Source organism: Anser anser (assembly GCF_964211835.1).
Source record: "Anser anser genome assembly, chromosome: 4".
NCBI classification, from domain to species: domain Eukaryota; kingdom Metazoa; phylum Chordata; class Aves; order Anseriformes; family Anatidae; genus Anser; species Anser anser.
In genome coordinates, this window is record NC_139724.1 from 4,011,726 (window position 1) to 4,024,736 (window position 13,011).

Below are 13,011 nucleotides of genomic sequence, written 5' to 3' on the forward strand. Positions count from 1 at the left end.
GGAGTTGCACAGCCTCGGTAGTCAAAATCGATGAGCACGCAGCGATCGATGCCGCCAGCAGCCCAAGGCCGTGACCGAGGTTTAGGCAAGTGGGGAGGGAGCCGCTGGGCAAGGCCCCGGCCTGCTGGGTGTGCGTGTGGAGCAGTGGCAGCGCCCGGGGAAACATGAGGGTGGAGCCGGGCTCGTCACTTGATGTGTATATTTAGTGCGCTGGTAGTCCCACGGGCTCGCAGGGGACTACTTCCATGCTTAAAGTTATTCGCATGCTTGAATGATTTGCTGGATTGTGGCCATATGTAAAGCAATAAATATAAGTGGCTACTTCTGTGCAAATAGAGATCCAGAGGTCTCGCAAGTAATTTTCCAGCAGATCCAGACCCTGTACTGTACAGATAAAAGCCAACACAACTCTTTTCTTTCATTCCATTAAAAAAAAAAATAAAATAAAATAAAAACCAACACACGCACCCCAATTAAGATCACCGGGACAATGCAAGCATAAAGGAGCATGAAGCCTTTCCCTTATGCAAACCCTCACAGAGCACTTCTGAGGCTGCATTACGGGGAGAGGAGCAGTGATCTGCAAGTCCCGCACCCCGGCTTTAGTTCCAAACCCGTTCCCAGTCTTGCCAGCCACAAAATCCCACACCAGCCTTGCTGGACGCAGGGCCCGAAGAGCTAGGCGATAACTTGGGTGGCATGTCGGTGTGAGAGGGGGCCCGGCCGCCGTGGTGCTCCTTTGAAGTCCGCAGAGTCTGAACTGGCAGCACCACGGGGTGGGAGAGGAGTTCCCAGGCAAGCAGGGACTCTCCCTCCGAGGTCTGGGGCAGCCGGATTCCCGGCGTGACTCCGGGGAAGGCCAAGCATGCTTCCAACCCCTTGGTGGGGATGGGAAGACCCAAGGAGACAGAGGTGGCTCTTCTGCCGTTTCTCCTCTATCTGCAGAGCCCAAATCTCTGGCAATTCACTTTTTTTTTTTTTTTTTTTCCTAGTGCAAAGTAAAACAGAGTTTGATTAAAATAATAATATCCAGCTTTTGGCAATGCTTCCTATAAATTCATGGCTTTAGCCTGGACTGTCTCATGGCCAGACTGTAAATTTTTGCATTTTAACTCGCTGTGACAAATCTCTAGCCCCAGTCATTGTTATTTCCTTCAGCTTTCACATCCTGCTGGCAAAAACCTCCAACTCTGGTATTCTTCCCCCAAAACAGAAATTCCTACCACAAGGGCTGTTACCCTGAGAACATTTTTTAATAAACATATTTGGAAAATGAAAACAAGACACACAAAATCTACGAACACGGCTAGCATCAAATGAAGCCTTGGAAGCAGTTTCAAGTAGTGTTACAAATAGGAAATAGCTTTCCAGAGATAAAACTGCGCCACGTGTTTTGTTAACGCCAGCATTCGGCCAAGCTTTGCTCTCCCGGCTTATGAGGATGTTGAGGGACACCTTTGTCCTGTCTGAGGGGGCTTGTGACTGCTGGCTGAGCCACGAGGGCAGGGGCTCAAGCGGTGCGGGGGCGGCTGGTCACGTCCCTGCCAAAACCCGGTGGCGTGATGCCGTCGGGGTGACAGCCGTCCCCACGCATTGACAGCCATGGCCTCGCGGCCAAAGCGAGGGAAACAGAGAGGGGCACCTGGGGTGTCGTGTGAGGCTTCAGCCCCTGACAGAGAGTGGACAAAATGGCTCCCGCTGGCAGCAGTGGGTGTCGTGTTTTTTTTTTTCTGTTTTTTTTTTTTTTTTTTCCAGCAAAAAGGGATATTAATTACCCTGAGAAGCAGCCTCATGGCTGACTTAGTGACAGTCGCAGGCTCTCAGCGTCTTACAGGGTGTTTCCTTTTAATTGTCTAGGGCACAGGGAACGTTGCATTTTTCTGTCTTCGTAACAAAAAGGCTTCAGGAGCCGGAGCGCAGCTCTAACAGCTCTCCCTGTGACAATAGGAGGCTTAATTCTTGCGACGGCCAGACACTGCCATTGGAGACGGCCCAAATCCCCTCCGGTGGAGCTGGGAATTCTGGGGACATAAATAACACGGCTCCGGGACCCCGGCGAGCAGTGTTTACACGGCCGCCTCACAGGCCCGCCACGCTCAGCGCCCTGCCTTCCTCCCCGCTCGCTCGGGAGAAGGGGCCGCGACGGGCTCGTGGGTCTGACGGGGCTCGGCAGGAGCAGGCCGAGCATGGCTGCAGGCTGAGGAAGAGCTGAGCTTGGCCTGGGCTGCAAGCAGGCTGTGTTATGAAGCGCCCTCCTGTCGCTTTTCTCTTCTGGTGGGACAAATAAAGGCAAAGGAGGAGCAAGAAGAAAGGGTGAAGCAGCTTGGGAAGAGGTAAAGAGGTCTTGTTTCTGGTTCCTCTGAGGCTTCTGGCACAGAGGTTGTCACCTTTGTTGAATACATCACCGCAGAGGCCAGTGCGTGGTCATATTAAGAAAGGCCTATACGCTGTCCAGATCAGCTCGGCACGCTGTGCTACAGGAGAGATAATTACGAATCTCATTCTTTGTTGATAGCACCCAATCCGTCGTGTTTTACTGATTATTTTTTAATGACAGCCTTCACATTTCTTCAAAAAATATGGTCAAAATAAGCTTGTGGGGGGAAAATGGGGTAACTAAGTTGGTGACCCTAATGCAGTCTCTGTAACGGTGATGACGAGTCTCATCATTTGATTATTGTTACTCTGTATGGCACCCAAGTAATTTCACAGCAAAATTAAGATTATACAAACATGAAAGTGGAGTGTGTGAGGAGATGTGGGCAGAATGCCCACCACGAATATCCAGACCATTGCAAGACCTTTATGAGGAGAATTGCAGAGCCCAGTGCAGGCCCTAAAATGAAAACCCAAGGTTCAGCCCCACCACAGTTTGTGTTAGAGGGATTTGTGGGGCCCTTCCCTCTGTGAAGAACCTGCCCAGGGGGCCGTCCTTGGTGTGGTGCGGTCTCCAGCAGGGCAAAGAAAAGCCTGGCTCTGCCCGTCAGGAGACGCCCGGCTTGAGGCTGCCAACACGGGCCGTAGCCAAACCGGCAGGAAGGATAAAATCACGGAAAGCAGTCACTGATATCCTGGAGAGGAATTCAAGGCTGCTTCTGAAACTCCTCCGCGCTTAACGCTACTCTGACAGTACTTAACTCCTCAGGGCATTAGCTACAGGGTCCTGGCTGGGTGGCCCCTGGCTTTAACGTGCTCTCCTGCAGCCCAGCTCCCTCACCACTGCTGGGGGAGGCTGCAGGACCCCAAAGGGCGCTTCATGCTTTAGGCTGTGTTTAGACACTCCTGCAGGAGTGGCAAGTGTACTGATCTATCTTTCTGGGACCTCTCTTTTCCTCAAAAGTGAATTCTTCTGCCCCAATTCCCTCTGAGGACAAGCAGCGCGACCCCAGGCTTGGGTCCCTTATGCAGCGAGGACATCTGCCAGCTGCTGGGCCTGATGCTTGCAAGTGTGGGGTGACCTCATATCCTCAGCATGAAGAGAGGGTCAGGTGGGCGCACCACATCTCCTGGACCCTCCTACATGCAGACTGCTGGCCTCTCCTTCGCAGCAGCAACTCCTAAAGCTCATCCCAGCAGACTGGGTGTCCCAGTGGCTGTGCATCTGCTGAATCAGCCAAACGCCAGACGCCAAGGCTGGTGCCTGCTTCAGGCACCAGGACGAGGTGAAGCCAGAGAGGTGTGTTTAAGGTGATGGATATGGGTTGCTTCCAGACCGGCACCCGGAAAGCACAGTGTGATTCATATGGTGTGCAAGCCTGGTTCAGATGTAGTCCATCGTGTACCACTTTTGCCTGCTCTCACCTGAACTGGAATAACAATTGTTTTCCACATGGTGTGAAGATAAAAGTGTGTGAGTGGTTGTGAAATGCTCGGCTGACTTGGTGAGGAAGAGCATTTCGCTATATGGACATTGCATCCGTAATTTCTACCTAGCAATGGGTACTTACTGGGCATAATGCAGGCATTCGTTTTAGTTAATATTTTTTTACTGGCATACGTAAGATTAGCACTTTCAACTCCAGGCTTTTACACAGGTAAGAGCATAATCTTCATAAAAGGCTCTACAGACAAAGTGATTTGTTGGCCCGTCAGCTTGAAATAACCTACCTGCACTAAGCACCACAAAAGGTTTCGATCAAAAAGGTAAGCATAGCTGCAGGAGCAGCTGACTCAGAACGAAGCAGCCACCTCACTACAGCATCATTAAGGAAAGACTTTAATAGGCTGGGACAGATTTATAATAATTAATACAACTCGCTCATTATCTGAGACAAGGCATCTACAGCACACAGCATGTCTCTGCATGAAATTTTAGACTTATTTGCACAAGTGTGGGCTGATTACATTACATGTAAGTAGCAGGGTGAAGCAGGACATTTGGTCCAAATGCGCGTAAATAGAGTACCTAATAGTTTAAAGAAAGCCACGTCGCGGGTGATTTATGCCTCCCTACTTTGTCAAAATCACATAGACCAAGTTAGACACTTTCTTTTCATCTCCCCGGGGAAAAGAGCGCAGCGTTTCAGAGACTCGTCTCCAGAAAAAGTGCCACAGTGGTGGAGATGCCAACTTGTCATTTTCCCAGTGGGTGGTCTGCTGTGAAATCCCCAAAAGGCGAAGGATCTCGAGCTAGCCAGGGCCTCCCTTAAGCTGAGGCGTTTAAGAGATTTTTATGTGTAATTTAAGATGTTTGCTGAGAAATAGAGACTCTGATTTAACTATTTGCAGCTTATGATTTTTCCATTAGAAAATCTTAAGGAACCATCAGCACATTCCATATTTGACTGACCACAAAATCACAATTTTTTCCCTCAAATCTATTGCCCCACAGCAGCGTCCTTTGTTCTTCCCCTCTCTCATTTGGTCTGCACTCATTTGGAAATTGCTGGAGAGGACACTCGGCCGCTGTTACTCACACTGAGCAGTATGAGTCCCTGAAAAGATCTCCACTAGCTTCTTCTGGGACAAATCGTGAGGCAAGGGCTTCATCTGCGAGGCTGGCCGGGCTGGCTTCCCTGCTTAGCATTTCGTACAGCCCCAGAACACGCTCTGAGCTTTCACCCTGCCCTCTCCACGCAGGCAGCCCTCTTCTACACCGCGGGAGCTCAAACCGGAGGGAAGGCGAGCGGCTCTCCTGTGCCGCATGCGCCATCCCTGCACGTAACCTTCCCCTATGTGCCAGAGATCCCGGAGCTGCATGGCAATAGACAAATGCAACCGCATCTCCTCATCTCCCTTATTTGTGCGCTGTATTTTCGTAGGAAAAATGTTGTTTGTTGCAGTGCAGCGGGGTGGTCCTGTTTAAGCAGCGCAGAGAACCTGGAGCCGGTTTCCCCTCCTGCTCCCCCCAGTAAGCTCTTTGCAAGGAAGTAGATGTGTGAAGGAGCAGCAGACAAGACAGAGACCGGAGCCAGATGTTCCTCCGAGAGCTGCCTCCCGACTGGGATAGAAACCCAGCTGTTCGCTGACTCAGGGGGATCACAGGCAGAAAGCTCTGGGATTTGCCGTGTGCGCGCGCCAGAGGAAGGCACAGCCCCAGCTTTCCTACCCTGACTCTTCCCAGCTTGCAGATGGAGGGAGGAGGCGTGTGCTTGGCTGGGAAAAGGATGCTGCTGGGACGTGAGCCTCAGCTCCCCGCAGCATGCTGGTGAGGTAGGTGGGCACATATCTCCCAGGACTCGGTTAAGAAATCCTGGTCTGGGCAGTGTGCTGCTGCCTGAAATAGTCTGGCAATTTGTCTAATTTAGAGGAAAAATGCCGAGGAAACTGCTCTGCTATAGATATGCCGTAGGCTGACAGCTTGTGCCTGGCTAGTAAAATGTATTAGATATTTCTGGGCATATTTACAAACATCTCCTAGTTAGGATAATAAGCCACTTGGCCAAAGTCAACATTAGCTTCAGCACACTATCCCCTCGACCAAAGCATACCTTCCATCCAAAAATTATGGTTCAGCCCCCAAAAGCCTCCTTGTTCCAACTTGCATTTAATACCATCGATCTAGGCTGAATACAGAGTTTTCCTGCAGCACTGGTCCATCGGTGGCAGTCCCTGACCAAGGAGACTGTTTGCTGGCATGGAGACATCTACCAACAATGTGCCGTGAGAAATGAAGAAAAGCCTGACCTCGGTCTGGTTTTCTCTTTGTACTTTTCCCAACATCCAGGAACAGGTGCCATACGTACAAATGCTCCACTAAATGAACATCTGAGGCTTTTGAGCATAGATCCTGGAGACAAGCACCATTGCCCAGAGGGCGTGCAGGGCAAATCTCTGTAGCCTGCACCTCTTCTAATTCATGGTGTATTTCACTACTTCACCACTCCTCTGCTGCTCGGGATGGGTGTGCAGGCTGAAGGCGCAGGGCTACGCCTGCAGCACCCTCTGTGGCCTTGCTCTCAGTGGGCAGCAGGGCTGTGTCATGAGGCAAAGCTGGCCTGTCCCTCCTTGGAGCTGGTCGCCACTGGTGGTCCCCGAGCCCTGGGGCCACACGCAGCCCCGGTGTGGGATGGTGAGGGCAGGAGCCTGAGGTCCATTGCCAGCGTCAGAGGAAAGTCTTGGCGGCTCCCCGGGCACACTTTCACTCACGGCCAGGATTAGGAGCACCTCTCGTCCTGCTTGATAAAGCCCAGCATGGGAGCGGATTCGACCTGCTCCTGGGAGGAGTGCAGCTCAGCAGCCACAGCATGGCCTGCCCTGCTCTGTGCTGCCCACAAAAACCTCGCTGGAAAGCGGCAGCGTCGGTGATGCTGCCTCACAGCTCCAGCTCCTGGATAGGGAGAGCATCAGGGCTGAAATACTGGAGAAGGGGGCTTTACTGCTCCTCTGACCACCATGGAGATCCCTCTGAAAAAATAACTGATTAGAATTTTATACTAATGCTTCTAATTGGTAGCACAATGTGCTAGTTTTGCAATGCAATAACCCCAAGGAAGACGGCTTCACATGCAGCTGAGCACTGCTAGCGAAGGCAAGGTGAGAAATTCCCTGCTCGGAAGGGCTGCCATTTAAATAGATAAGGCAAATTGTAGGAGGAGAAGCAGAGCTAGAGAAAAGTGAAAAGACTTGCTCAAGGTCACATGGCAGATCAGTGGCAGATCAACAAAGCTGTCTGGTTCTCTGACCTGCCAGTCTGCTGTCCCACAAGATCCTTGGAATAAAGGCTCTAATAGCTCCGGCTGTCCTTGTGCCCACGGTGAGGCTGTGCAAACAATATATCACAGCATCACCTCTGGCATCCCAGAAATGAGGATTCCATATTTTATATGCTCATAGTAGGAGTCCCTAAGGTGGCTAATTTGAAAGCGGAATGGTTTGTTAGATTAGTCATTTGTTTTTAAAAATTAACTTTTGGAAAGCGTAGATATCCCGAAGTCTATTTTTTAACATGGTGAGACGAACACGCTGGTGACCATAATCGTGGCGAAAATATAGGATAAGGAGCTCCCCCCCCCCACCCCCCATGTGCTATTTTAAGTTGGCATGTGTTTACAGAGATAACATTTGATGTCATAGTTGCCACATTTGACAGAGAAAAGCCTGAGAGAACCATTAACTATAGGACGAGTCAGCAATCTAAGGCATCTTTGTCCTTTGCTAAATGATTAGCTCAAAGCAATGCTTCTTCTGAAGTTTCCACCCCAAGAAAATCCTGCAAACAAACACTCTAATAGCTATTATAAAATAAAGAATCGTTTATACATAACTGAATTTTACAACTAGGCAAAATCAACCCATCTTTATTACCCACAGGAAAAAATATTTATTTTCCCTTCATTTCTAAATGCGTTATAGTGATGTTAACCACAGATTTGAAGGCATCAGAGAATGAGAGAATAGAAACTAGGGACAAACAGGAGTCACGGTGCCAGATTACTTTTTCTGCTCTACCACGTTGTTGTTTTGTAGCCCTGAGCAAGTCACTTAACCTTCTGCCTCAATGCATCCATGAATGAAGAAGGCAGTGATGATTTCTAGTTCACATAACGATGCTTCTTCTGCCAGAGCCCCCATTCCTTGAACCTCCTCAGGACAGGATTCAGGAAAAAGAGATCTGCTTGTGAAGATCTGGGGAGAAGCTTTTTCTCAATGAATCCACGTAATCCCCAAGGAGCTCAGCAAATCCTAAGGGATCATATAATTCAGTGGATGAGACATAGCTGTCAGAGTTGCACAGGAACCATGTTCCTGGCGGGCTGCTGGCCACAGCTCCCCCAAAGCCCCTTGAAGGGAAGGGCGATGCTGGTCCACCCAGTCCATGGGTCTTCTCTCAGATGCCTCCAAGGACCAGAGGAGCCAATGATATTTTCGCCTGCAGCTCAGTTGGTTTCTCGACTGGAAAACTCCCTCGCCATAGCTGAGAGAAGGGGAGGACGAGAACGGGACAGGGACAGCTTAATTTGTCTCTGCAGGGGAGGGGAAGGCAGCACGCAGATGGTCCTCTGAGCAAAGGGATCTGAGTAGCTGGGGGAAGATCCCACCCTGAAGCATGCTTAACTGCTAACGGGTTAAGAAGAGCAAGATTATTTTTAACTCACTACTTGTGAAACATTTTTCCTTTTCCTTGAAGAAGTGCTTTGGCAAAAGGTGTGGCACAGATGCCTGTAATAGTAAACGCGGTTACTGGGAAACATTGCACTACATCGCATCCATAAGAATGTAGAGTTTCCTTTTGTAAAAGACTATTTTAGGCACTCAACATTTTTCCATGCTTTCCTTCCTACTAAAAACATCCCTGAAGGGTGTCTATCTTACGGTTGGTGATTTATTTATCTTTTGGTTAAAGATTCAGCAGAAATGGCTCAGCCATTATTTCCAGGGGTAACGAAATGAATCTGTCATTCGGCCCATTTTCTAAAGGGAGGAAAACACCTCCGTCCCACTGCAGAGCGCTAGCTTGCGTGTGCTCAGGAGCAGGGATGTGAATTTGCTGACAGGGTTACTCTGGTGTCAGGAACGTGCCCTTTGCTTTCCTAAATAATATCAGCCAAAACCGTGATATTCTGGTTTGGACGTAGTTTGGAGAGCCTTGTTAGAGCCGGGCAGCTCAATTCTCTGAAGGTTACACGTGCCGTAGCCCCCGCCAGCTCTCATCAGGCTACGGCTGTTGTAGGAAACACACATCGATGCGTTACAGAGCCAAAACGCTGCAGCACATCCCAGAGGGTTCCCCGTGATGATGGCGAGCTGGGGGCTGCTGCTTGCTTCACTTTCTGGAACTAGCCAGTAATCCTTCAAGCAGCCCCCGAGGCTGCACTTTTGAACCCCAGCTCTCCAGTCCAGGCTTGGAAGATCTTGAGGAGGGTTTGTGGCCAAGCGGCTGCTGCGATCGCCACTCTTGTGCTCGTGGGAGTGCAGCAGGGAGGCAGATCTCAGTGGGCATCTGGAGAGACACAGTCAAGGGACATGTAATGCTGCACTTGCCAAGAGAATTAAGATACCCAGGCCAGGCTGAAATTGAGGGCTGAGCGCTTTCTCCACAGACGGGACAGAGAGCTTGAGATGGATGGCCATGCCCAGCTGGGGACCATGGGAGACAGCGCAGGCAAGGGCACCATGGCATTAAGAGGAACCGCAATGATTTGCATCCCCTCTGGAGTTTGTAAGCACTAGCAGAGGGCAATCAGCGCGGGTAGGGCAGGTGAGAGCACTGCTTGTAGTTAGAGGACATCCTCATTGGCATGGAAAAGAGCATGCCAGGGAAAGCAGCTCAGCCGAGTGGCTTGCTGCACAGCTGAGGAGCCTCAAGCCATGTCTTTGCTCAGGGACTGTATCGACTGGTGTGAGGCCTTTGGTACCCAGGACTGTCCCTACGTGCTCAGGTCTGAGAGTGGTTTAGACTTCCACAGCACAAGTATGGGTCCCAGTCACGTCCCCAGCCCACGTCAGGACAGGCTACCAGTTTTTGGAATCCGGTTTTTGGAGTCAGCTATCCAGCTCCTGAAGCAATGAAGCAGAAGGCTGTCAGAAGTGGTGGCTCTAAGGGAACACCACGTTTTTCTGCAAAATCCTTTCTTGAAACCCTGTTGAATCCAATGGAAGTAATTGCTAGATGTGTGGCTGGTAAATAATATCAGCAGGATTTGTACCATGTAGCAGTGAGTACCCCAAGAATGGGGTGTCACCTCCAAGCTATCCCAGTTTTGTGGAAACTTCTTGACTTTAGCCTCTCTGTGCTCATTTCACCAAGTTAAAAACAAAGACAATACTTTTCCTTTCTTTTCTTCACCAGGAAAGTTTTATTCACCCTCTACCCTCAGGAAAATAGAGTCAGGAACAAAAGAAAAAAAAAAAAAGAAAACAGAATTAGATTTTTTTTCTTAAAAACTCTGAACATTTTCAAAACCAAACATTTTTCATAAAAAAGCTCACATCTGTTATTTATAAAATTCAATTTTTATGTGATTTTTTTTCTTTCTTTCTTTTTTCTTTTTTTTTTACTGGCTCCCATTCAGATACCAACAAAACAAATCAGACACAAGTATTACATGTTGTACCAGTAAGTGCTGGAGTCCCTGGAAGAATATAGCAGCGATTACTTTTTTTCGCTAAAGACTTGGCAAGGGAGGTGTGCTTGGAGGAGGGATAGAAGGAAGAGAGGTAGCTTGAGAACAAAGACAAGCGTGATTAATAGAGTACAACCCTCTTTATCTTCTTTGTTCCAGATACCAAAAATATTCAGGTGAGTAAGGAAAAAGGCAAGTCAGCGTTACATCTCTGATGAGAGCCGGAGTCAAATGAAGCAGACTCCCAGATAAACCCATTTTCTTTTTCAAACAAATATATTCAAGAAGGCACAAGCTCGTCAGCTTGGGCACTAGGCTTATTTTTAAACATTTATCTAGTCAGCATGCCAAGCTCCTAGATATGCTCACCAGCAAAACTCTTAAGCCGGGTGCGTTATAGCTGCAGGCTGCCTCTCTTGTCTTTCTTGGGAAACCCACCATTTCGGCCCCAGCTCCACACAGAAGCTGCTTCGCTCCGACCGCTCGGGCGTAAGGACACCGGCACAAACTTCCCCTCTCCCCCATGTCGTGTCTGCCATTATACCAGCATAAAGACCCCATACCGGTATTATTATTCCTTGCCAGGAAAAGGAATGAATTGCAAGCACCTTCCTGCCACTGTAAGTGAATTGATACCAGGAGCTGTAGATGCAGTTAAAAGACCCCCCAGTGCTTCCCCCCCGAAGTCTCCCACGCAACCGACACAGTTACACTTGTACAAAATCTACCTGTAGAGCCGGCTTTCATGGGCCGGGAGCCTTTACCCTTCTTTAATCCACTTAGATTACCAGCGGTGCACTGCTAATTCGCATGGCAAAGGGCAAAGGGCTTTCTGCAAAGCACAACTTTTTCTTGTAGCAGAAATAGATGAACCCACTTTCCTCTAAAGAATTGATTACTTGATGCCTTTGTTGGTTTTGTAGAGCACTCTGGCTGTGTGAATTAGGTGTAATTTGGTGAATGTGAAAACTCCCTTCTCTCCCCGCAACCATGCGTGGGGATGGCAAGAATTTGTGTTTAAGTTCAGAACTGTAAAAAATACAATAAGCTGTATTTTTTTTTAGATGTAACTTTTCCGTTTCTACATGCAATAACACACATTTTAAACTAACAGAAATACAGAGCCTTCTGAAGTTTTACGAAAATGTCTGTCATGCTAAGAATCTCAGTCTCTGTTGAAATGGCAACACACATTAATGAGAAACATTAGATTATGAATAAAATCATAAATTTGTTATGTTCAGGGCTAACTTTGTCCTGTAAACATTGCCGCTAGTCCAAACAAACCTTGGTCCAAATAGAAGTTGCTTATGAAATAGACAAGAAAATGTTATGGATTTATTACATATTAAATATTCTTGTACTTTACATATAGAACTTGATTTTTTAGGCACTCTGGATTTTCATTAATAGAAATCAAGCAAATAAGAGTCCAAGCTGTTGCTGTTGCTTGAGTTGAGCTATGCTGCTAAAGACATTTTTACATGTGACATGCTCTCCTACGCACTACCAACCATTTGGTCACATCAGTACTGTTTGACCACGTGCAATGAAGGCACTGCAACTAAGAGAATGGAAATATATATACTGTGATTGGTGTCACCAGAAATGACGGAAAGCTAGAGGGGGGTAACACACGAAGGCAATTTGTGCCCATCTTTATTTAAACTTTTTAAACTTCCCTTGGTATTCAGATTTTTCTTTCTGGAAATTTTCTCAGAACAGTGGGAGATCCCTGAGCAATTAATTGAAGCTGCTAATATTTTTAAATTTCTAACACTGAACTCAGTTGGCGGCATTATTCATGTAGTTAAAGTTAAGCTTGTGCTGCAGTACCTTGCTGAAAGAACCAAATAGATTTTTTCCCTGCTCACTCAGCAAAGGAGTTACGTCAGTGTTAACAAAAAGGCTTTCTGTATGAACCGATTATTAGTCACGTTCTCTTGGTCTGTCAGATTTACTTCCTCCTTGCCTGACACCACATCTACTAAATCTCCATTCACCTGTAGAGTAAGGCAAGTAGAAAAAAACAGGACTTTTTTTTTTTTGTGTGTGTGTGTGTGTGTGAAGTATTACCAGAAAATCTCAGTCTGGACTCAAAAAAAAATGGTGGATTAGTAGAGATTAAGACTACAAAAAGTTATTTTCTCGCACTATTCAATCACATTCGGGGGCAGCCCTAATTCTGCATTTCCTTGTGTTTGCTATTCTTTTAAAAGCTTCCAGTGAAAACGGAGATTCGATTCTCTTGACAGCAAAATGTCCGTGACTGTAAAAGAAAGGCTATTTTTCTAGGCTGTGATGGAGATAAACATTGCAAGGCCCTTCTTTTCCTCTTCCCTTCCTCAGGCTCTGTTTCAGCTCCTTACGCTGTGATAAATGGCACTTAGATCCAGGATCCTGCTGTATCGCAAGCGCGGCTTCCTTAAGTATAACATCATGCTCTCTGTACCAGCATGCTGCTAGCGCCTAGTGTGGAGCGCATACTTCCATCCAGCCTGTGGAC